General features: G+C 36.4%; 1 protein-coding gene across 5 annotated transcripts in view; it reads right to left on the reverse strand.

The window, feature by feature from the left end:
- LOC110669126 (beta-galactosidase 6) overlaps positions 1-23,975 on the reverse strand; it is a 120,479-nt gene that overhangs the window by 60,466 nt on the left and 36,038 nt on the right. The gene's annotated exons all lie outside the window — the stretch shown is intronic.

The following is a 23,975-nucleotide window of genomic DNA, read 5'->3' on the forward strand; positions in this document are numbered from 1 at the left end:
ATTTATCTCACATAATAATTAAGGCAAAGAGAAATGTGATAAGATGAATTATAAAAAATAATAAAAATTATTATCATACTTAATAGAAATAAAAATAAAATTTAAAAAATTAATTAATACACCTTAATTTTTTTAATTAATAAATAATTTTAAATAAAATATATAACACCCTCATACTAATTAATTCCGTTCTTTCTACTGTTCCAATGACTAATGTCTGTCTGGATATGTGTAGAATGTCTAGAACTAAACTTAAATTACATAGAGAAGTCATAAACAAGAGTAATACAGACTAAATGAGGTTCGATGAAAATAAGAGTAAGGAAGAACAAATAGGTTAAATGAGCCTAGGTCCCAGTAATGAGTGACTTACACGCGAAGTGACTATAAATTCAGTTGCTACCCTAAATTCGTTTGGAACCCTATGGAGACCTTAATGAAGGAATTATTTAGAAATTATTAGGAATGTAAAAATCATAGAATTGAAAAGAGAATAAGTACCAATAAGTGAATTAAAATTTAAGGACTCATTGAGTACTATGGCAAAAGATGGACTACCCGATGAGGGACATTTTGGTCATTTCACTTGAAGAGGTGACTTTTGATCAAAATGTCAATTAAATTAAGTGAAATTTATGGATTGAAAATGAAGAAATATTGATGAAAATTGAAGTAAAAATGTGTAAAGGAAGTAAAAGAAATGAAAACTTAAAATTTTAATTCCATTATGACATAAGCATGACATATTCATGACACAATTAAAATTATAACTTAAATAAATTATTTTTGGATAATTATATAAATATTATAAGAAGACAAAATTAGCTAAAAATAAAACAAAAATCTTATCATCTTCAACCTTCATGGCTGGCTCAACCTTCTCTCTTCGTCCCTCTATTTTTCTCCATTGTTAAGCTTAAAAACCTTGAATTTCCTTCCTAATTTCCATAGCCACCAAAGTAAAGTCTTGTTATTTGATTTTGGTAGGAAGATTGGGAGCAAGAAAAATCAAAGGAAGTGAAGATTTGGAAGATACACAATCTACTCAATAAGGTAAGTGAGAAATCCTATAATTCATTGAATTAGGTTTAAATCTAGAGAATTGACATGAAAAAATGAAAGAAATATGGTATGAATTGTGAGAGGGAATTTCAGCCAACCTAGGTAAATTAGGGTTTTGAGTGAGTTGATGAAATTAAACTTGAATTCAAGCTTAGGTAATGATGTATGCTTGATTAGTGTGTTTGAATTACATGAGTTGTAGAAATTTGTGATGAAGTGGAAATTAGGGTTTTGGTGGAATTGGGGTTTTGTGGTATGAAGTGTAATTCATGTGTATAAGGCCAAATAATGACCATTGATGTGTGTATTGATGAGAAATGGTGTTGGTTGGTAAGAGGAATTAATGAAATGGAAAAGTGGCTGAGTTGCTGGAATTCTAGTGCATATAATTGCTCATAAGTTGAGCTATTTAACTCTAATTAGTGTGAAACCAATTGGAAATAAAAGTTAAGACATAATCATAGAATTTTTATGAAGACACCTTGCATAGAAAATGACCATAGGTTGCCTAATTGGACTATGAATCCAGGATTGAAATTTTGGACCTGACAAAAATGCCAAATGAATAGTACTTAGCAAATTAGGCATAACTCACTTTAGAATACTCCAATTTAGGTGATTCTTAAGCTAATGAAAATCTGAGACATAGGAGAACAATTCTTATGAAGACCATGGAGCCAAATTATGACCCTAACCTAATCAAATTGCTAGACAAAATTTGTCTAGCAAATTTACCATAGTGCTAGACTGAACCTAGAAAATGTGAAGGAGTAGGCATCTGACCAGGTTTGGCAAAATTGCCATAACTTGGGCTACAAAAATGAAAATTAGGTGATTCCAAAGCCAAAAGTTTCATAAGACATAGAACTAAAAACTTCATGTTTTGACCAGAACCCAGCTTTTAGGACAAAGTAGAGGACTTGTTAGGGTAATTCAGGAATGCTAAATTTGGATTTCGTACACCTTAGCCAAATTGCCCTGTGACCTCAGAATGGTTATCAAGCCATAATTTCCTCTATAAAACTCCAATTGAAGTGATTAAAAATGATTTGGAAACCTTAGACAAAGGGCTAAAATATTATTTTAAGGACTAGGGCCAAATTATGAATTTAAGATACCCGGATATAGAATGTAAAGTTAAGATATAAATATGAAAAACCAAGAATTTCAGGATATGGTACCAACAAATGTGTTTAGTAATTGGGCCATAACTTGAGATATAGAACTCCAAATTGAGTGATTCAAAAAGGAAAATAAAACTAAGACATAGAGGAATAACTTTTATTGAGATCACTTTCCCAAATTATGACTGGAACAAGGTTGCAATGGGGTTGCAAAGTCAGGGTCCAGAATTGCCCTGAACCTAGAATGCCTTAAAATTTCAAAATCTACTTAGGAATGCATTAGATATTTATTTGATTAGCTATTGGAGATGATTGGGATGAGTATTAAAGCATAGTAATTGTGTGATTCCAGTGGACAAAGAGACTTCCCAAGGAAGGGAGGGCTTAAAACATAAACAAAGAGACTCATTTAAGGTTTGTGCACAACTAATCTTTTTTTTCTTATTTTCAACTTTGTAATTGATTTGAAAATGTTATTATAAATGAGTTATAATTTTTCTTGCATTCGAGGACTTTAATTTATGAAATGAAATTATGAATGTGGGAAGGCAGATGTTAGCCCTTTTATATCATTGTAGTATGAGGGTGGGCCGGTTTTGAATGATTTTAGAAGTGTTTGAGAAAATTTGTGTGTTGCCAACACTTTTTGGGTTTTATGATGATTTGAATGTGGTTATTGTTTTTGCAAATGTGATTATTTATTGAGAAACCTTTGAAAATTGTTTTTAAACCATAGTTAGCATGACAGTCCCTTATTGTGTTCCTCCTCCTTTTATGGGGTTGAGTTCCATTATGTGATCCTCACTCTCTGGTTTACCTGTTGAGGTTGAGTTCGGATGAGTACTCATATAGCTAGCTAGCCACCTCCCTCATTAATAATAATTAGTGAGGTTGTAGATTGTTTTATCGTGGTGTATAACACGACATTGACTAGAAATTTTGTGTCATGGCCTAAACTGTGTGTTGTTAGCAACACTTGTGAAATGTGATTCTTAAAATGAAATGTGATTTTAATTAAATGAATTGCTATGATTGGAAATTTCTGTGATGTTTTCCTGATTATGAAAAATGAGAATGTTATGTTTTGATAAATTATGCTCTATATTGAGTTTTTAAATTATTAGTTATGCACCACTGAGTGAAATACTCAGTGATAGCTTCTTTATGCTATCGCCGATAAGGAGAAAGGCAAAGCAGCAAAGTGAGCTGCTTGTAGCTATGGTTGAAGCTGTGTTTGGACCATTTTCGGGTACATTAGTTATACCCTTTGTAAATTCATTTTGATGTAAATTTGTCCATATGTATCTAAAAGACAAAATGAGCAATTGTACAAATGAAATTGTAATAATATTTTGTTATCTTTTGGTTTGTAAATTTGTATAAGAACATTTATTTTGATTTATACATGAGATGAACACACTTTCATGGTATTGGATGAATGAAAAGAAATTATTTGAGTTTGATTGTGTTCAAATTGTGTATGATATATTTTTATAAATTGATTTTCAACAGGTTTGAAGAACTGTTTTTACATAGTTTTAGCCATCACCATGCAAAAATTTTGTAAAATTTTAAAATGCTAATTTATTTCTAAATCAAATTTATGGCATATATCCAATCCAAGGATACTTTAATAACTCTTTTATTATCTCTTTAAACTCTAAAATAAAATGGAATTATTTTAAAATCCTTTGTAGTATATTTAATGGTTTATCGGTAGGTGAAGTTCGGTAATTCATTAGGTATACTACGGGATCATGTTATACCTTACAGAGGGGTAAGGTGTGACATGTTTTAGTGGTATCAGAGCTAGGTTTTTGAAATGAGTTCTGAATTATGAATTTAAAATTATTTCTTGATATTGCTCAAATGTCATTAATTGATACATATAGTGCATTACATCATGAATATGGACTAATGGAGAGAAATCTCCTTGTGTTGGTTGTCAGGAAGTAAAAATCTCCATGAATTGAAATGGAAGAAGGGGATCATATAGTAGAACAATCAGTTGCGACTGAGGCACAGGGGGAAGCCCCAGCTCCTTATAATGTCGGTGGGTCAGCTACACCAGTCCCACTCGTGCAACAGTTCCCTGTACAATTCGCACAATAAATGACCACATTCTTCCAGCCAATGGTTGGAAATATGCAAGTACAAGTCCCAGTATCTGGTAGAGGGAGATCCTTAAGACAGAGGCCACTCAAAACTACCCAAGAGACACCCAAATGAGCACTATCAGTTTGTCTCTGTGAGGCATGTGGCCAGACCGATGGAGGGGTATGTTACAGAGCTATTGGAGCCTGCTACAACTACGGTGGTACGGGACATTTTGCTAAAGATTTCACTAGTGCCCTCAGATCTGAGCCACCTGCCACAACTGAAGGGTGAATCCAAGGTTTTGCCTCCAAGGGTTCTCAAACAATTAGTAGAGGTAGAGGCAGAGGAAGGGGTAACACCTCTGACAGTCAAGGCACTCTGAATCAACTAGTGGTGCACTAGCCAGAAGTGTACACCATTCATCAAAGGGAAGAGGCTGAGACTTCTAATATAATAACTGGTACATTTTCCATCTTTGAGCAAGATGTTTATGTGTTGTTTGATTCCGGTTCTACACATTCTTATGTTAGTGCTAGTATTGCTTATTTTGTTATTGTTCCTTACATGAAAATGGATTTTGAGGTGCTAGTGACTAATCCTTTAAGACAAGAGGTTAAGGCGAACAGACTATATAAGGATTGTCCATTGGTGATCCAAGGACATACATTCTTATCTGATTTGATTAAAATGCCCTTAATAGATTATGATATCATCTTGGGCATGGATTGGCTAGTCAGGTATCATGCCATGATTGATTGTAGACTAAAGACAGTCACTTTTAGTCTCCCTCAGTATGGAGATGTAGTAATACACGGGGAAAGGCAGTTATTGCCATCAAATATCATTTCAGCTGCACTTGCTAGAAAGATGATTCGAAAGGGGTGTGAAGCTTATTTGGCTCATGTGATGGACACCCAAGTGGGGAACCCAAGTCTAAAGGATATCCCTACAGTATGTGATTTTTTGGACATTTTTTTCTGAATAATTACCAGGATTGCCTCCAGAAAGAGAAGTGTAGTTTGAAATTAAGGTTATGCCTAGTGTGGAGCCAATTTTTATTACTCCTTATAGAATGGCACCTACTGAATTAAAAGAGTTAAAGAAGTAGTTACAAGAATTGCTAGATAAGGGTTTCATCCGCCCTAGTGTGTCACCTTAGGGAGCGCCAGTGTTGTTTATTAAGAAGAAGGATGGTACTCTCCATCTGTGTACCTACTACAAACAGTTGAACAAGGTGACAATAAAGAATAGATATCCTCTACCATGGATTGATGATTTGTTTGATCAGCTGAAAGATGCAGCTGTGTTCTCCAAAATTGATTTGAGATCGGGATATTATCAGTTGAGGGTGCAGGAGCAGAATATGCCTAAAATTGCCTTCAGAACTTGCTATGGTCACTATGAGTTCTTAGAGATGCCATTCGGGTTGACTAATGCTCCAACTGCTTTTATGGACTTGATGAACACTATCTTCAGGCCATATCTAAATCAATTTGTTGTAGTGTTCATTAATGATATTTTGGTGCATTCGAAGAATGCAGAAGAGCATGGTAAGCATCTGAGAATTGTGCTACAGACCTTAAGGGAGAAACAATTATATGCCGAACTGTCTAAATGTGAATTTTAGCTAAAGGAGATTATCTTTTTAGGGCACATTATATCTACTGAGGGTATTAAGGTGGATCCCAGCAAGGTAAAAGCTATCCTTAATTAGAAGCCACCCATAAATGTTACAAAAGTTCGAAGTTTCCTTGGTTTGGCCAGTTATTACCGTAGGTTTGTAAAGAGATTCTCCATGTTAGCATCTCCACTAACCAAGTTGCTTTGGAAAGATGTTAAATTTCAGTGGACTGAGCAGTGTCAAATGAGTTTTGATGAGTTGAAGAAGTGTTTAACTGAAGCTCCAGTCCTGACGTTACCTACTCTAGGTAAAGAATATACCATATACAGTGATGCTTCTCACAATGGTTTAGGCTGTATGCTGATGCAAGATAGAAATGTCATTGCCTATGCTTCACTCTAGCTTAACCAAACGAGAGGAATTATTCTACATATGACTTAGAGCTAGTGGTAATAGTCTTTGCCTTGAAAATTTGGAGACACTATCTGTATGGGGAAAAGTGCTACATCTACATGGACCACAAAAGTTTAAAGTATCTGGGTACACAGGAGTTAAATTTGAGGAAAAGGAGATGGTTAGAGCTGATAAATGATTATGGCTGCTTGATAGATTACCAGTCTGGGAAAGCAAATGTGGTAGCTGATGCCTTAAGTAGCAAGATCATGGCTAGTTTGAGAGTTTCACCTATAGCCATGGTGCACGATTTAAAGGCATTACATGAAAATTTGGAGATAGATGATGACAGACGGATGCTAGCTACTTGGCAAGTAAAGCCAGTGTTGATTGATCAAATTAAAATGGCAGCTCAGAATGATGATAAATATGTGAAATTAATAGAAGAGGCTCGGGATGGCAAGAAACCAAAATTTTCAGTGAATGATGAGGGCTTGTTGCTATACCAGGGCAGAATGTGCATTCCTGAAGAGTTTGAATTGAGGTAGATCATTTTGCAGGAAGCATATTACTCACCATTTGCTTGTAACACCCTCCCTGTAGCAACTCCATACATTCTACTGTTCCGGTGACCAGTATCGGTCCAGACAGCTACAACGTCTGGAAAAATATTTAAACTAAAGTGAGGAACCATAATTAACTCAAATATTAATAAGAAAAATTTAGGAAAAATTTTAGAAATAAAATACAACCAAGTTAAATGAGCCGATGCCCTACCGATGGGTAACCCAGTGGAAAGTTGCGGTCCTCGCAACTAGAAGCCCTAAACCCAGGAGAAAATTCATAAAATAAATTTTGGGAATCCAGAGAAGAGTCATTGATGATTCTATGGCATTAGAATGCCAAGAAAAGGCTTAGAAAAATTTTTCAATCGGTACACACAATTTTAGCTCGTTAAGCCAAACGGAGGGCATTTTGGTCATTTTGTCTTCAGATATGATTTTTGACCAACTTTTCCATTTATGTAAGTGAATTATATGACATAAAATATGAACAAATATTGATGAGAAATTATTTAAAAATGATTAGGAAAAGAAAGAAAAGAAATTGTAAATAAATGAGATTTATTTCTTCATGCTTATGTAAGCATGAGGTAATTAAAAAGCTTGGCCAATCAAAAATCACTAAACATATTTAAAATACATTAAAAAGAGGAAGGAGAAGTCAAATTTGCCAAAAAGCCATCTGCCCTTATCTCCTTCTCCAAGCCGAACCAGCTCCCATAGCTTTCCCCCAATGTTGTTCACCCAAAAGCTTCATTTCCCCTTCAACTCCACCGTAAAAACCCTTAGTGATCCCATTAAAAACTGGTTTTACACCTTGGACAAGCTAAAGATAACAAAAAGAAGAAGAAAGGAGGAGCTCTTGCAAGGTTGAAATTCACTCCATTAGAGATTACTGACTAAACTTGATCTTTCTCTTTTCATTCATGTTGGAGGAGTGAAAATGAGTGTAAATTTACAAAGAAACTTAATAAACATCATGTGTATGCCCATCCCAAATTTTCGGTAGCCTTGAACTTGGTAGGGTTTTGAAGATTTCTTAGAATTATAATGATATTGTGGCTGCCTGTAACACCAATATATTGCTTAGGATAATGGAAGGTAAGTGAATGCATGATTGGATATAGTAGGGTTAGGGTTGGGCATGAATTTGAGACCTTGATCATGTAATGGTGAAAATAAGTTTTAATGGTCAATTACTGACCATTTGGTTATGTGTGAATAATAAATAAAGTGGTTTGTTTAGTGGGAATTGAAGTTAGTGCGGCTGCCCTTGGTGACCTACAGGACTGGGCATGAGTCCAGTAGGTTTGGGCAGCAATAACTAAAGCTATAGAGGTTCAATTGGTTCAAGACCAATTGGACATAAAACTAGACACAAAATGGCACAACTTTGGTGAAGAAACCATGCCCAGAAAACCAAACCAAGTTGACCTAAAGATTGCCCTAATCCGAGTGACCTGCATTCTGCCTGGGCAAAATGGCTAAATGAATATTTGCTCATAACTCAGTGTAAAAAGGTCCAATTGACCTGAAATTTTACCAAAAAATATATGAAACATAGACCTATAACGTTCATGAAGAAACCTAACTCAAATTTTGACCATAACATGTTCAAAAGGTGACCTACAGTCACTGTACAAAACACTGTAGGTTTAGTCAGTCCAGAAAATCTGGGAAGTTGGCAATCCGGCCAGTCATGGTATTTAGGCCATAACTTGAGTTACAAAACTCCAAATGGAGTGATTCAAAAAACTAAATGTAACCAGACACAATAAGGAACAACTTTTATGTTGACAACTTTGCCAAATTCCCACTACAAAAATGACTAATGGAACAGTAAATACAAGGATTGAAATTTGGAAATTTTGAACAACTAACATTAAGCTTAAAAATGGTATTGGCAACCAATACCAACAATTTTAGAATGCAAAATGTGGTATTTTGGGAGTATTAAAACCAATGTACCTATTGCCTATGCAAAAGTCAACATTTTTGTTGACTAATGAAATAAATAGTAACACCTAAACTTAAATTTCAAGAATTGTACAATTTAAGAGTATAACATGCCCTAGTACACCTAGCAAGATTGGTTTTGATAGGTTGGCATGCCAATAGGGTTCTGTTAGCAGTACTGCATATGGCTTCATGCCATTCTGTGTTTTATGGCCTCACGTGCCATTCTGTGTTATAATAGCCCTTGGCTATGTTGATTGAGTTGTTATACTTGGGTTTTATCCCTGATAATTATTACAGCTTATTAGCTATTCTGTTGCACACCAGAAGACACAATGTGACCAATGGTGCAATGGTCCGAGGTACTTGGTACCCAGTGCCAGTTTACCCGTTTATCCAGTCCAGTCAACTAGTCATTTCATCTTCAGATATGATTTTTGACCAACTTGTCCATTTATGTAAGTGAATTATATGACATAAAATATGAACAAATATTGATGAGAAATTATTTAAAAATGATTAGGAAAAGAAAGAAAAGAAATTGTAAATAAATGAGATTTATTTCTTCATGCTTATGTAAGCATGAGGTAATTAAAAAGCTTGGCTAATCAAAAATCACTAAACATATTTAAAATACATTAAAAAGAGGAAGGAGAAGTCAAATTTGCCAAAAAGCCATATGCCCTTATCTCCTTCTCCAAGCCGAACCAGCTCTCATAGCTTTCCCCCAATGATGTTCACCCAAAAGCTTCATTTCCTCTTCAACTCCACCATAAAACCCCTTAGTGATCCCATTAAAAACTGGTTTTACACCTTGGACAAGCTAAAGATAACAAAAAGAAGAAGAAAGGAGGAGCTCTTGCAAGGTTGAAATTCACCCCATTAGAGATTACTGACTAAACTTGATCTTTCTCTTTTCATTCATGTTGGAGGAGTGAAAATGAGTGTAAATTTACAAAGAAACTTAATAAACATCATGTGTATGCCCATCCCAAATTTTCGGCAGCCTTGAACTTGGTAGGGTTTTGAAGATTTCTTAGAATTATAATGATATTGTGGCTGCCTTTAATACCAATATATTGCTTAGGGTAATGGAAGGTAAGTGAATGCATGATTGGATATAGTAGGGTTAGGGTTGGGCATGAATTTGAGACCTTGATCATGTAATGGTGAAAATAAGTTTTAATAGTCAATTACTGACCATTTGGTTATGTGTGAATAATAAATGAAGTGGTTTGTTTAGTGGGAATTGAAGTTAGTGTGGTTGCCCTTGGTGACCTACAGGACTGGGCATGAGTCCAGTAGGTTTGGGCAGCAATAACTAAAGCTATAGAGGTTCAATTGGTGCAAGGCTAATTGGACATAAAACTAGACACAAAATGGCACAACTTTGGTGAAGAAACCATGCCCAAAAAACCAAACCAAGTTGACCTAAAGATTGCCCTAATCCGGGTGACCTGCATTCTGCCTGGGCAAAATGGCCAAATGAATATTTGGTCATAACTCAGTGTAAAAAGGTCCAATTGACCTGAAATTTTACTAGAAAATATATGAAACATAGGCCTACAACTTTCATGAAGAAACCTAACTCAAATTTTGACCATAACATGTTCAAAAGGTGACCTACAGTCACTGTACAAAACACTGTAGGTTTAGTCAGTCCAGAAAATCTGGGAAGTTGGCAATCCAGCCAGTCATGGTATTTAGGCCATAACTTGAGTTACAAAACTCCAAATGGAGTGATTCAAAAAACTAAATTTAACTAGACACAATAAGGAACAACTTTCATGTTGACAACATTGCCAAATTCCCACTGCAAAAATGACTAATGGAACAGTAAATACAAGGCTTGAAATCTGGAAATTTTGAACAACTAACATTAAGCTTAAAAATGGTATTGGCAACTAATACCAACAATTTTAGAATGCAAAATGTGGTATATTGGGAGTATTAAAACCAATGTACCTATTGCCTATGCAAAAGTCAACATTTTTGTTGACTAATGAAATAAATAGTAACACCTAAACTTAAATTTCAAGAATTGTACAATTTAAGAGTATAACATGTCCTAGTACACCTAGCAAGATTGGTTTTGATAGGTTGGCATGTCAATAGGGTTCCATTAGCAGTACTGCATATGGCTTCATGCCATTCTGTGTTTTATGGCCTCACGTGCCATTCTGTGTTATAATAGCCCTTGGCTATGTTGATTGAGTTGTTATACTTGGGTTTTATCCCTGATAATTATTACAGCTTATTAGCTATTCTGTTGCACACCGGGAGACACAATGTGACCGATGGTGCGATGGTCCGAGGTACTTGGTACCCAGTGCCAGTTTACCCGTTTATCCAGTCTAGTCAACTAGTATAGGTTACTCGGGTAGTCAAATAAATCTTACTAAATCTTAATCGAATAATACTACAATAAATGCCAAATTGAGTCTACATAAAATGTAAACATACATTCTGCATATTTATTTTCTTTTAGTTATTTTATTTTATATTATCACCACTAAGCAGAATTGCTTAGCGTGTCGCTTTTGCCACGCGCAAGTACTGGAGATATAGCTGGGGAGTCCAGCAGACCTCAGACGAGGTGAACTTTCAGATCTGCACACATAGTCCAGAGTCACCTTACATTTGTAGTGCATTAGTAGGACATTAGGCTACTTTTGATATTTTGTATTTTGTAAACTTTTGTAATGTATATTATAAACTCATGTAATTATGCTTTTGATTTAATTTTCTATGAACCATGTTCGATAATAAATTTGAGCACTTCTTATTGAATTGAGTATGATTTGAAACGAATTGAATTTTGAGATATTGAAGTCATTTGAGAAATTGTTGAAAATATGTTGGTGGTTGACTGAGATTGAAATTATGATTATATAGGAAGTGTTTTTAACGGATTCAGAAGAACTATTTTTCTAATTTACAGCCGGCACTCTGTCGGATTTTCTATAAAATTTGTGAAAATTTCAGATTAATCAAAAATTATAAATAAATGAATTAAAAAAGGGTAAATTGTAATGGAAATATGATTTGGTGCTCCGGCACACTGTGTGGCATATTTTGCTCGGCTACACTGTAGACGGGTAAGGGGTGTCACATTTAGTGGTATCAGAGCATCGGTTTAGGCGTTTTTGAGCCTAGATAGAGTGCATACCATTGCATTACATTTGTAAGTGTTGAGGTGACACTGATGCAGATTTATTTATTTTGTTATTTTGATCAGGATATGGATCCTGCTTCTGAAAGAGCAGTTGATGAAGAGGTGGAGAGTCGTGCTCCACCAAGGGTTGAATCTGGGGGCAAGGGAGAATCTGCTCCACCAGCAGCTGAGGCACCTGCCCAACCTCAGTTTGCATTATTTCAGCAAATGACCGAATTTTACCAGCAAATGATGGGGGCAATACCACCACCACAATCACAGCCACAACCTCCACCAGTACCACAGAAATCCCATTTAGATAAACTGCGAAAACATGGGGCTGTGGATTTCTTTGGAAAGAAGGAGAATGACCCTATGACAGCGGAAAACTTGTTGGATAAAACAATCAGAGTGCTAAAACAACTTCATTGCACCCCCGAGCAGAACCTGGAGGGTGTTGTGTCCCTACTTTAGGATGATGCATACCAGTGGTGGGACACAGTAACCAGTGAGGTGCAATCAGATCGGATCACCTGGGATTTCTTCCTCACAGAGTTCAGAAAGAAGTATGTCAATAATGTATATTTAGAAGAAAGAAGAAGAGAATTTATCAGTCTGAGACAGGGGCAACTATTAGTGGTAGATTATGAGCGAGAATTCATCAAACTAAGCAGGTATGGGAGAGAGATAGTCCCTACAGAGTTAGAGAGGTGCAGAAGGTTCGAAGAAGGGCTCAATGACAATATCAAAGTCATGATAACAGCATTGGAGATCACAGATTTTGCCAAATTAGTAGATGCTGCATCGAAAGTAGAAAGAGTCCGAATAAATGAGCAAAATAGAAGGGAAAGACAGCAGAAGAGGGGTCCAGGTCAGTCCAGTTCATTCTTTACTCCCAGTAAGAAGAGTAAGGGTCCTCCTACTCAGGGTTCAGGACAACCACAAGATCAGGGTCAGTCCCAAGGGCCCAGACCATATTTCACACCTAGGAGAAGCCAATCCACACCATCAGTGGGCAACTCTCCAGGGACGGTGTTTAGGGGACTAGCCCCAGCATCTTCTGCCTGTCCATACTGCCAGAACTGGCACAAGGGAGACTGTTGGTGAGTGACTGGTGCATGCTTATGGTGTGGACCTACAAAACATCAGATCAAAAATTGCCCGAAGAGGACTACTACAGTTGCCCCAACATAAGCTGACAGGCTTGCCCTTGCACCTCAAAGGGGTAGGAAGCCCGATAATCTGAGGCAGCTGGTCCATCACTGAGGCCTGCATCTGAGTCAGCTGAGAGGCAAGAGGCCAGAGTACCTGTTAGAGCCTATGCCATCAGAGCTCAGGAGGAGCAAGATGCCCCGGACGTCATCAGGGGTATGTTCTCCCTCTACAACACATCTGTGCATGCATTAGTGGATCCAGGATCCACTCATTCATACATCTGCATCAAACTACCCGTAGAGAGGGGAGTTTTAGTAGAGGAGAATGATCAAGACATTCTGGTCACAAATCCACTAGGCCACAGTGTGGTAGTGAATAAGGTGTATAAAGGTTTCTCGTTGAGGATTCAGGGGTATGAATTCTCAGCAGACTTAATTGAATTGCCCTTCCACAAGTTTGACGTGATTTTGGGAATAGACTGGTTGTTACGTCATCAGGCAATAGTTGATTGCAAATTGAAGAGGATTTCTCTGAAAACTTATGAGGGTAATGAGATTATTGTTATGAGTGAAAGGATAGATTTCCTATCTAATGTTATCTCAACCACAGTTGCAAGAAGATTGATGAGAAAAGGTTGTGAAGCTTACCTATCACACGTGGTTGATACTAGGCAGGCTAAGCCAAACTTGTGTGATATACCCACAGTAAGAGACTTCCCAGACGTGTTTCCTAAAGAATTGCTTGGTTTACCACCAGAAAGGGAAGTCGAGTTTGCTATTGAGGTAATACCGGGTACAACACTAATTTTTATTGCTCCTTATAGGATGGCACCCACTGAATTGAGAGAGTTGAAAATTCAGTTACAAGAGTTGCTTGATAAGGGGTTCATACGCCCCAGTGTGTCACCATGGGGAGCTCCGGTGCTGTTTGTGAAAAAGAAGGATGGAACCTTGAGATTGTGTATTGATTATCGGCAGTTGAACAAAGTAATTGTGAAGAATAAATATCCGTTTCCCAGAATTGACGATCTATTTGATCAATTAAAGGGAGTCGGTGTATTTTCAAATATTGATCTCAGATCAGGGTATCATCAGTTAAGGGTAAAGGGTGCATATGTGTCAAAAACTGCATTCAGAACCCGGTATGGGCATTATGAATTCCTGGTGATGTCGTTCGGGTTAACAAATGCACCAGCAACATTTATGGACCTTATGAACTGTATCTTCCATCCATATTTAGATCAGTTTGTAGTGGTCTTTATTGATGATATTCTGGTGTATTCCAAAACTAGGGAAGAACATGATGAACATTTGAGGATTGTTCTGCAAACCCTGCGAGAAAAAAAGCTGTATGCTAAACTGTCCAAGTGTGACTTCTAGATGAGTGAAATCTCCTTCCTTGGACACATAGTATCAGCAGAGGGGATTAGAGTGGATCCAAAAAAGATAGACGTAGTGATGGAATGGAAGCCTCCCAGAAATACAACTGAGGTCAGAAGTTTCTTAGGGCTAGCTAGATATTACAGAAGATTTGTGAAGGGGTTTTCTCTTATAGCTGCTCCAATGACCAAGTTGTTACACAAGAATGTGAAATTTGGCTGGAACGACAAGTGCCAAGCCAGTTTTGAGAGGCTGAAGGCTATGTTAACAGAAGCACCAGTGTTAACACAGCCAGTGTCGGGAAAAGACTTTGTGGTCTACAGTGATGCCTCGCATAATGGGTTAGGATGTGTATTGATGCAAGAGGGAAAAGTGATCGCCTATACTTCCAGGCAGTTAAGGCCACATGAACAGAACTACCCTACTCATGACTTGGATTTAGCAGCAATTATCTTCGCATTGAAGATATGGAGGCATTATTTGTATGGGGAAAAATGCTACATCTATACAGACCACAAAAGTTTAAAATATCTGCCAACCCAAAAGGAGCTCAATCTTAGACAGAGGTGATGGATTGAATTCCTAAAGGACTATGATTGTGTGATAGATTATCATCCTAGGAAGGCAAATGTAGTTGCTGATGCCTTGAGCAGGAAGTCCATCACAGCTTTAAGATCACTAAATGCCCGTCTGTCCTTAGCTCAAGATGGAGCTATTTTGGCTGAGTTACAAGTGAGGCCATACCTGCTACAGCAGATACAAGATTGGCAGAAGGCAGATGAAAAATTAATGGCTATTATGGGTAAAATTCCAGAGGGAAAGGAAACTGATTATGAGGTGAAAGCAGATAGGTGTCTGTACTATAGAGGAAAAGTGTGTGTACCAGATGATGGGAAACTGAAGACTAGCATTCTGAAACAAGCACACACTAGTGTTTATGCTATGCACCCAGGAAGCACAAAAATATATAATGATTTGAAGCCTCATTATTGGTGGCCTGTATGAAGAAGGATATAGCTGACAATGTTACTAAGTGCTTGACATGTTAGCAAGTTAAAGCAAAACATCAAGTTCCATCAAGATTGCTACAGCCTGTAATCATACATGAATGGAAATGGGACTAGGTCACTATAGATTTTGTTAGTGGTCTACCTCTCACCCAGAAGAAGCATGATGCAGTATGGGTGATAGTGGATAGATTGATAAAGTCAGCACATTTTTGGCCAGTTAGGACTGACTACTCACTAGAGAAGCTAGCAGAATTGTATATCAGTGAGATTGTTAGACTGCATGGAATCTCACTTTCCATCATATCTGATCGAGACCCAAGATTTACATCGAGATTCTGGAAAATGTTGCAAGAAGCCTTGGGCACACAACTCTACTTTAGCACAGCTTTTCATCCTCAGACGGATGGACAGTCAGAACAAGTAATCTAGGTAAACCTAAAAAACTAATTGAATTTTCATAATTGATAAATTGAAATGATAGTAACAATGTGAATTATGTGATAGATCCTAGAGGATATGCTGAGGAGTTGTGTCATTGAGTTTGAGGGGAGTTGGGATAGATACCTCCCACTGGCAGAATTTGCATATAATAATAGCTATCAAGCTAGCATTCAAATGGCCCCATATGAAGCACTGTATGGAAGGAAGTGTAGAACTCTAGTATGTTGGACTGAATTGGGCGAAGATAAGCTGGTGGGACCAGACCTGGTGAAACAGACTGAGGAGAAAGTGAAGATAATTAAAGCAAATTTGAAGGTTGCCTCAGATAAACAGAAATCTTATGCCGACTTGAAGAGAAAAGAGATAGAGTATGCAGTTGACGACAAAGTGTTTCTCAAAGTCTCACTGTGGAAGAAAGTACTGAGGTTTGGAAGAAAGAGTAAGTTAAGCCATAGGTTCATTGGCCCATATGAAGTTATTGAACGTGTGAGACCAGTGGCCTATCGGCTAGCTTTACCACCAGAACTGGATAAAATCCATAATGTATTCCATGTGTCTATGCTAAGAAGATACCGCTCAGACCCTTCACATGTCATCTCCATGGAAGAGATTGAAATCCAACCGGATTTGACATATACAGAAGAACCTGTACGGATCCTGGCTCGGGAAGTGAAGGAATTGAGAAATAAACAAATTCCACTGGTGAAAGTACTTTGAGACACCATAATACCGAGGAGGTAACTTGGAAAAGTGAAGAGACGATGAGGCAATAGTTCCCTCAACTATTTTCATCAGGTAAATTTCGAGGATGAAATTTAAATTACAGGGGAAGAGTTATAACACCCTCCCTGTAGCAACTCCATACATTCTACTGTTTCGGTGATCAGTGCCAGTTTGGACAGCTAGAACATCCGGAAAAATATTTAAACTAAAGTGAGGAACCATAATTAACTCAAATATTAATAAGAAAAATTTAGGAAAAATTTTAGAAATAAAATACAACCAAGTTAAATGAGCCGGTGCCCTAGCGATGGGTAACCCAGTGGGAAGTTACGGTCCTCGCAACTAGAAGCCCTAAACCCAGGAAAAAATTCATAAAATAAATTTTGGAACTCCAGAGAAGAGTCATTGAGGATTCTATGGCATTAGAATGCCAAGAGAAGGCTTAAAAATTTTTTTCAATCGGTACATACAATTTTAGCTCGTTAAGCCAAACGGAGGACATTTTAGTCATTTCGTCTTCAGAGATGATTTTTTACCAACTTATCGATTTATGTAAGTGAATTATATGACATAAAATATGAACAAATATTGATGAGAAATTATTTAAAAATGAATAGGAAAAGAAAGAAAAGAAATTGTAAATAAATGAGATTTATTACTTCATACTTATGTAAGCATGGGGTAATTAAAAAGCTTAGCTAATCAAAAATCACTAAACATATTTAAAATACATTAAAAAGAGGAAGGAGAAGTCAAATTTGCCAAAAAGCCATCTACCCTTATCTCCTTCTCCAAGCTGAACCAGCTCCCATAGCTTCCCCCATTGTTGTTCACCTAAAAGCTTCATTTCCTCTTCAACTCCACCATAAAACCCCTTAGCGATCCCATTAAAAACTGGTTTTACACCTTGGGCAAGCTAAAGATAACAAAAAGAAGAAGAAAGGAGGAGCTCTTGCAAGGTTGAAATTCACTCCATTAGAAGTTAGTGACTAAACTTGATCTTTCTCTTTTCATTCATGTTGGAGGAGTGAAAATGAGTGTAAATTTACAGAGAAACTTAATAAACATCATGTGTATGCCCATCCCAAATTTTTGGCAGCCTTGAACTTGGTAGGGTTTTGAAGATTTCTTAGAATTATAATGATATTGTGGCTGCCTTTAACACCAATATATTGCTTAGGATAATGGAAGGTAAGTGAATGCATGATTGGATATTGTAGGGTTAGGGTTGGGCATGAATTTGAGACCTTGATCATGTAATGGTGAAAATAAGTTTTATTGGTTATGTGTGAATAATAAATGAAGTGGTTTGTTTAGTGGGAATTGAAGTTAGTGTGGCTGCCCTTGGTGACCTGCAGGACTGAGCATGAGTCTAGCAGGTTTGGGCAGTAATAACTGGAGCTGTAGAGGTTCAATTGGTGCAAGGCCAATTGGATATGAAACTAAACGCAAAATGGTACATCTTTGGTGAAGAAACCATGCCCAGAAAACCAAACTAAGTTGACCTAAAGATTGTCCTAATTGGGGTGACCTGCATTCTGCCTAGGCAAAATGACCCAATGAACAGTATTTATTTATTTTGTCATAACTCGGTGTAAAAAGGTCAAATTGACCTGAAATTTTAGTATAAAATAGCTGAGACATAGACCTACAACTTTCGTGGAGAAACCTAACCCAAATTTTGACCATAACATGTTCAAAAGGTGACCTACAGTCACTGCACAAAACACTATAGATTTGGTCAGTCCAGAAAATTTGGGAAGTTGGCAATTCGGCCAGTCATCGTATTTAGGCCATAACTTGAGCTACAAAACTCCAAATGGATTGATTCAAAAAAAGAAATGTAACTAGACACAATAATGAACAACTTTTATGTTGAAAACTTTGTCCAAATTCCCACTGCTAAAATGACTAATGGAACAGTAAATATAAGGCTTAAAATCTAAAAATTTTGAACAACTAACATTAAGCTTAGAAATGGTATTGGCAACCAATACTAACAATTTTAGAATGCAAAATGTGGTTGTTGGGAGTATTAAAACCAATGTACCTATTGCCTACGCAAAAGTCAACATTTTTATTGACTAATGAAATGAATAGTAACACCTAAACTTAAATTTCAAGAATTGTATAATTTAAGAGTGTAACATGCCCTAGTACACCTAGCAAGATTGGTTTAGATAGGTTGGCATGCCAATAGGGTTCTGTTAGAAGTACTGCATATGGCTTCATACCATTTTGTGTTTTATGGCCTCACGTGCCATTCTGTGTTATAATAGCCCTTGGCTATGTTGATTGAGTTATTATACTTGGGTTTTATCCCTGATAATTATTACAGCTTATTAGCTATTCTGTTGCATACCGGGAGACACAATGTGACCGATGGTGTGATGGTCCGAGGTACTTGGTACCCAGTGCCAGTTTACCCGTTTATCCTGTCCAGTAGACTAGTATAGATTACTCGGGCAGTCAAATAAATCTTACTAAATCTTAATCAAATAATACTGCAATAAATGCCAAATTGAGTCTACATAAAATGTAAACATACATTCTGCATATTTATTTTATTTTAATTATTTTATTTTATATTATCACTACTAAGTAGAATTGCTTAGCGCGTATCTTTTGCCACGCGCAGGTACTAGAGACATAGCTGGGGAGTCCAGCAGACCTCAGACCGGGTGAACTTTCAGATCTACACACAGAGTCCAGAGTCACCTCACATTTGCAGTGCATTGGTAGGACATTAGGCTACTTTTGATATTTTGTATTTTGTAAACTTTTGTAATGTATATTATAAACTCATGTAATTATGCTTTTGATGTAATTATCTATGAACCATGTTCGATAATAAATTTGAGCACTTCTTATTGAATTGAGTATGATTTGAAACGAATTGAATTTTGAGATATTGAAGTCATTTGAGAAATTGTTGAAAATATGTTGGTGGTTGATTGAGATTGAAATTATGATTATATAGGAAGTGTTTTTAACAGATTCAGAAGAACTGTTTTTTCAATTTACAGCCGGCACTTTGCCGGATTTTTTATAAAATTTGCGAAAAATTCAGATTAATCAAAAATTGTAAATAAATGAATTAAAAAAGGGTAAATTGTAATGGAAATATGATTTGGTGATCTGGCACACAGTGTGGCATATCTTGCTCTGCTACATTGTAGACGGGTAAGGGGTGTCACATTGCTATACACCTTAATGGAACTAAAATGTACAGAACTGTTAAAGAACACTATTGGTGGATGGGCATGAAGAAAGTTATTGCAAAATATGTGGCCAAATACCTAACATGTCAGCAAATAGGCAGAACACCAAGTGCCAGTAGGGTTGCTACAGCCATTGCCAATTCCCAAGTGGAAATGGAAAAGAATTACTATGGATTTTGTGATGGGACTTCCACGTACACAGAAGAATCATTATGCAGTTTGGATCATTGTGGACAGGTTGACCAAGTCCGCACATTTTCTGCTAGTGAGGATGGATTATAGTTTAGACAGATTGGCTAAACTGTACATTGATGAAGTGGTGAGGTTACATGGAGTACCAGTGTCCATTGTATTAAATAGAGATCGGAGATTCACTTCTAGATTCTGGGGCAGTCTCCAAAAAGCCCTAGAAACTAGATTGACTTTTAGCACTGCATTCCATCCACAGACAGACGACCAGTCTGAAAGAATCAACCAGATTTTGGAGGACATACTTTGGGCTTATGTGATTGAAATTGAAGGAAGTTGGGATACACACTTGCCTTTGATTGATTTTGCCTATAACAACAGCTATCAGTCAAGCATAGGGATGCCTCCCTATGAAGCACTCTATGGCAGAAAATGTAGAACTCCCTTATGTTAAGATGAAGTGGGCCAGATAGTTGATTGGCCCAAAGATTGTACAACAGACTGAGTAGAAGATTAAGATTATCCGAGACAGACTCAAAGCTGCATTAGACAGACAGAAGTCCTACATAGATTTGAAGAGACGGGATATTGAGTACAATGTGGGTGACAAAGTATTCCTTAAAGTTTCTCCTTGGAAGAAGATTATAAGATTTATTAAAAAGGGGAAACTGAGTCCTCGCTTCATCGGACCATATAAAGTTCTAGAAAGAGTGGGTTCGTTTGCATATAGACTTGCATTGCCTCTGATGTTAAAAAATATTCACAATGTCTTCCATGTTTCTATGTTAAGGAGATATATATCAGACCCATCTCATGTCTTGCCAGTAGAAGAGATTGAAGTAAACCCAGACTTGACATATGATGAAAAACCCATAAGAGTCTTGGCACATGAGGTGAAACAGCTGAGAAACAAGCAGATACCATAGGTTAAAGTGTTATGGAATCATCACTCAAGCTAGGAGACTACATGGGAACGCGAGGAGGACATGAGGAGACAGCACCCACAATTGTTCAAAGACTAAGACCAGGTAAATTTCAAGGACAAAATTTTCTTTTAAGGAGGGGAGAATTGTAACACCCTCATACTAAGTAGTTTCGTACATTCTACTGCTCTGGTAACTAATATCTGTCCGGACAGCTAGAATGTCTAGAACTAAACTTAAATTATATAGAGAAGTCATAAACAAAAGTAATAAAGACTAAATGAGGTTAGATGAAAATAAGAGTAATGAAGTACGAATAAGTTAAATGAGCCTAGGTCCCGGTGATGAGTGACCTACACGAGAAGCGACTATAAATTCAGTTGCTACCCTAAATTCATGTGGGACCTTATGGAGACCTTAATGAAGGAATTATTTAGAAATTATTGGGAATGTGAAAATCATTGAAATAAAAAGAGAATAAATACCAATAAGTGAATCAAAACTTAAGGACTCATCACTTACTATGAAAAAAGATAGACTATAACCCGATGAGCGACATTTTGGTCATTTCACTTAAAGAGGTGACTTTTGATCAAAATTTCAATTAAATTAAGTGAAATTTATGCATTGGAAAATGAAGAAATGTTGATGAAATTGAAGTAAAAATGTGTAAAGGAAGTAAAAGAAATGAAAACTTAAAATTTTAATTCCATTATGACATAAGCATGACATATTCATGACACAATTAAAATTATAACTTAAATTATTTATTTTTGGATCATTATCTAAATATTATAAGAAGACAAAATTAGCTAAAAATAAAACAAAAATCTTATCATCTTTAACCTTCATGGCCGGCTCAACCTTCTCTCTCCCTCCCTCCATTTTTCTCCATTATTAAGCTTAAAAACCTTGAATTTCCTTCCTAATTTCCATAGCCACCAAAGTAAAGTCTCGTAATTTGACCTTGGTAGGAAGATTGGGAGCAAGAAAAATCAAAGGAAGTGAAGATTTGGAAGATACAAAATCTGCTCAATAAGGTAAGTGAGAAATCAAGTCTTCCTAATCTTGTAATTCATTAAATTAGGTTTAAATCTAGAGAATTGACATGGAAAATGAAAGAAATATGGTATGAATTGTGAGAGGGAATTTTGGCCAACCCAGGTAAATTAGGGTTTTGAGTGAGTTGATGAAATTAAACTTGAATTCAAGCTCAGGTAATAATGTATGCTTGATTGGTGTGTTTGAATTGCATGAGTTGCATCAATTTGTGATGAAGTGGAAATTAGGGTTTTGGTGGAATTAGGGTTTTGTGGTATGAATTGTAATTCATGTGTATAAGGCCATATAATGACCAATTGATGTGTGTATTAATGAGAAATGGCATTAGTTGGTGAGAGGAATTAATGAAATGAAAAAGTGGCTGAGTTATTGGAATTTAGGACACTTGAGTCTAGTGCATATAATTACTCATATGTTGATCTATCTAACTCCAATTGGTGTGAAACCAATTCGAAATGAAAATTAAGACATAATGCTATAATTTTTATGAAGACACCCTGCATAGAAAATGACCATAGGTTGCCCTAATTGGACCTTGAGTCCGGAATTGAAATTCTGGACCTGACAAAAATGATCAAATGAATAGTACTTAGTAACTTAGGCATAACTCACTATAGAAAACTTCAATTTAGGTGATTCTTAAACCAATGGAAACCTGAGACATAGGAGAACAATTCTTATAATGACCATAGAGCCAAATTATGACCCTAACCTAATCAAATTGCTAGACAAATTTAGTCTAGCAAATCTACCTTAGTGCTAGACTAAACCTAGAAAATATGAAGGAGTAGGCATCCGACCAGGTTTGGCAAAATTGCCATAACTTGGGTTACAAAAGTGCAAATTAGGTAATTCTAAAGCCAAAAGTTTCGGAAGACATAAAACTAAAAACTTCATGTTTTAACTAGAACCCAGTTTTTAGGGCAAAATAGAGGAATTATTAGGATAAGTCAGGAATGCCAAATCTGAAATTCCTACACCTTAGCCAAATTGCCCTGTGACCTCCGAATGGTTATCAGGCCATAACTTCCTCTAAAAAACTCCAATTGGAGTAATTAAAAATGATTTGGAAACCTAAGACAAAGGCCTAAAATATTGTTTTAGGGACCAGGGCTAAATTATGAACTTAAGATGCCCAGATATAGAATGCAAAGTTAATATACAAATCTAGAAAATCTGGAATTTCAGGATATGGCACCCAGAATAGTGTTTAGTAATTTCGCCATAACTTCAGATCCAGAACTCCAAATTGAGTAATTCAAAAAGGAAAATAAAACTAAGACATAGAGGAATAACGTTTGTTGAGATCACTTTCCCAAATTATAGCTGGAACTAGGTTGAAATGGGGTTGCAAAGTCAGAGTCCAGAACTACCCTGAACCCAGAATGCCTTGAAATTTTAAAATCTACTTAGGGATGCATTAGTCATTTATTTAATTAGCTATTGGAGATGATTGGGATGAGTATTAAAGCTTAGTAATTGTGTGATTCCAGTGGACAAAGAGACTTCCAAGGAAAGGAAGGCTTAAGACATAAAGAAAGAGACTTATTTAAGGTTTGTGCACAACTAATCTTTTTTCGTTGTTTTTAACTTTGTAATTGATTTGAATAAGTTATTATAATTGAGTTATGATTTTTCTTGCATTCGAGAACTTTAATTTATGAAATAAAATTGTGAATGTGGGAAGGCGGATGTTAGCCCTTTTATATCATTATAGCACGGGGGTGGCCCAATTTTGAATGATTTTAGAAGTATTTGAGAAAATTTATGTGTTGCCAACCTTTTTCGGGTTTTATGATGATTTGAATGTGGTTATTGTTTTTGCAAATGTGATTATTGATTAAGAAACCTTTGAAAATTATTTTTAAACCACAGTTAGCATGACAGTCTCTTACTGTGTTT

This window comes from Hevea brasiliensis, chromosome 10, assembly GCF_030052815.1.
Source record: "Hevea brasiliensis isolate MT/VB/25A 57/8 chromosome 10, ASM3005281v1, whole genome shotgun sequence".
NCBI classification, from domain to species: domain Eukaryota; kingdom Viridiplantae; phylum Streptophyta; class Magnoliopsida; order Malpighiales; family Euphorbiaceae; genus Hevea; species Hevea brasiliensis.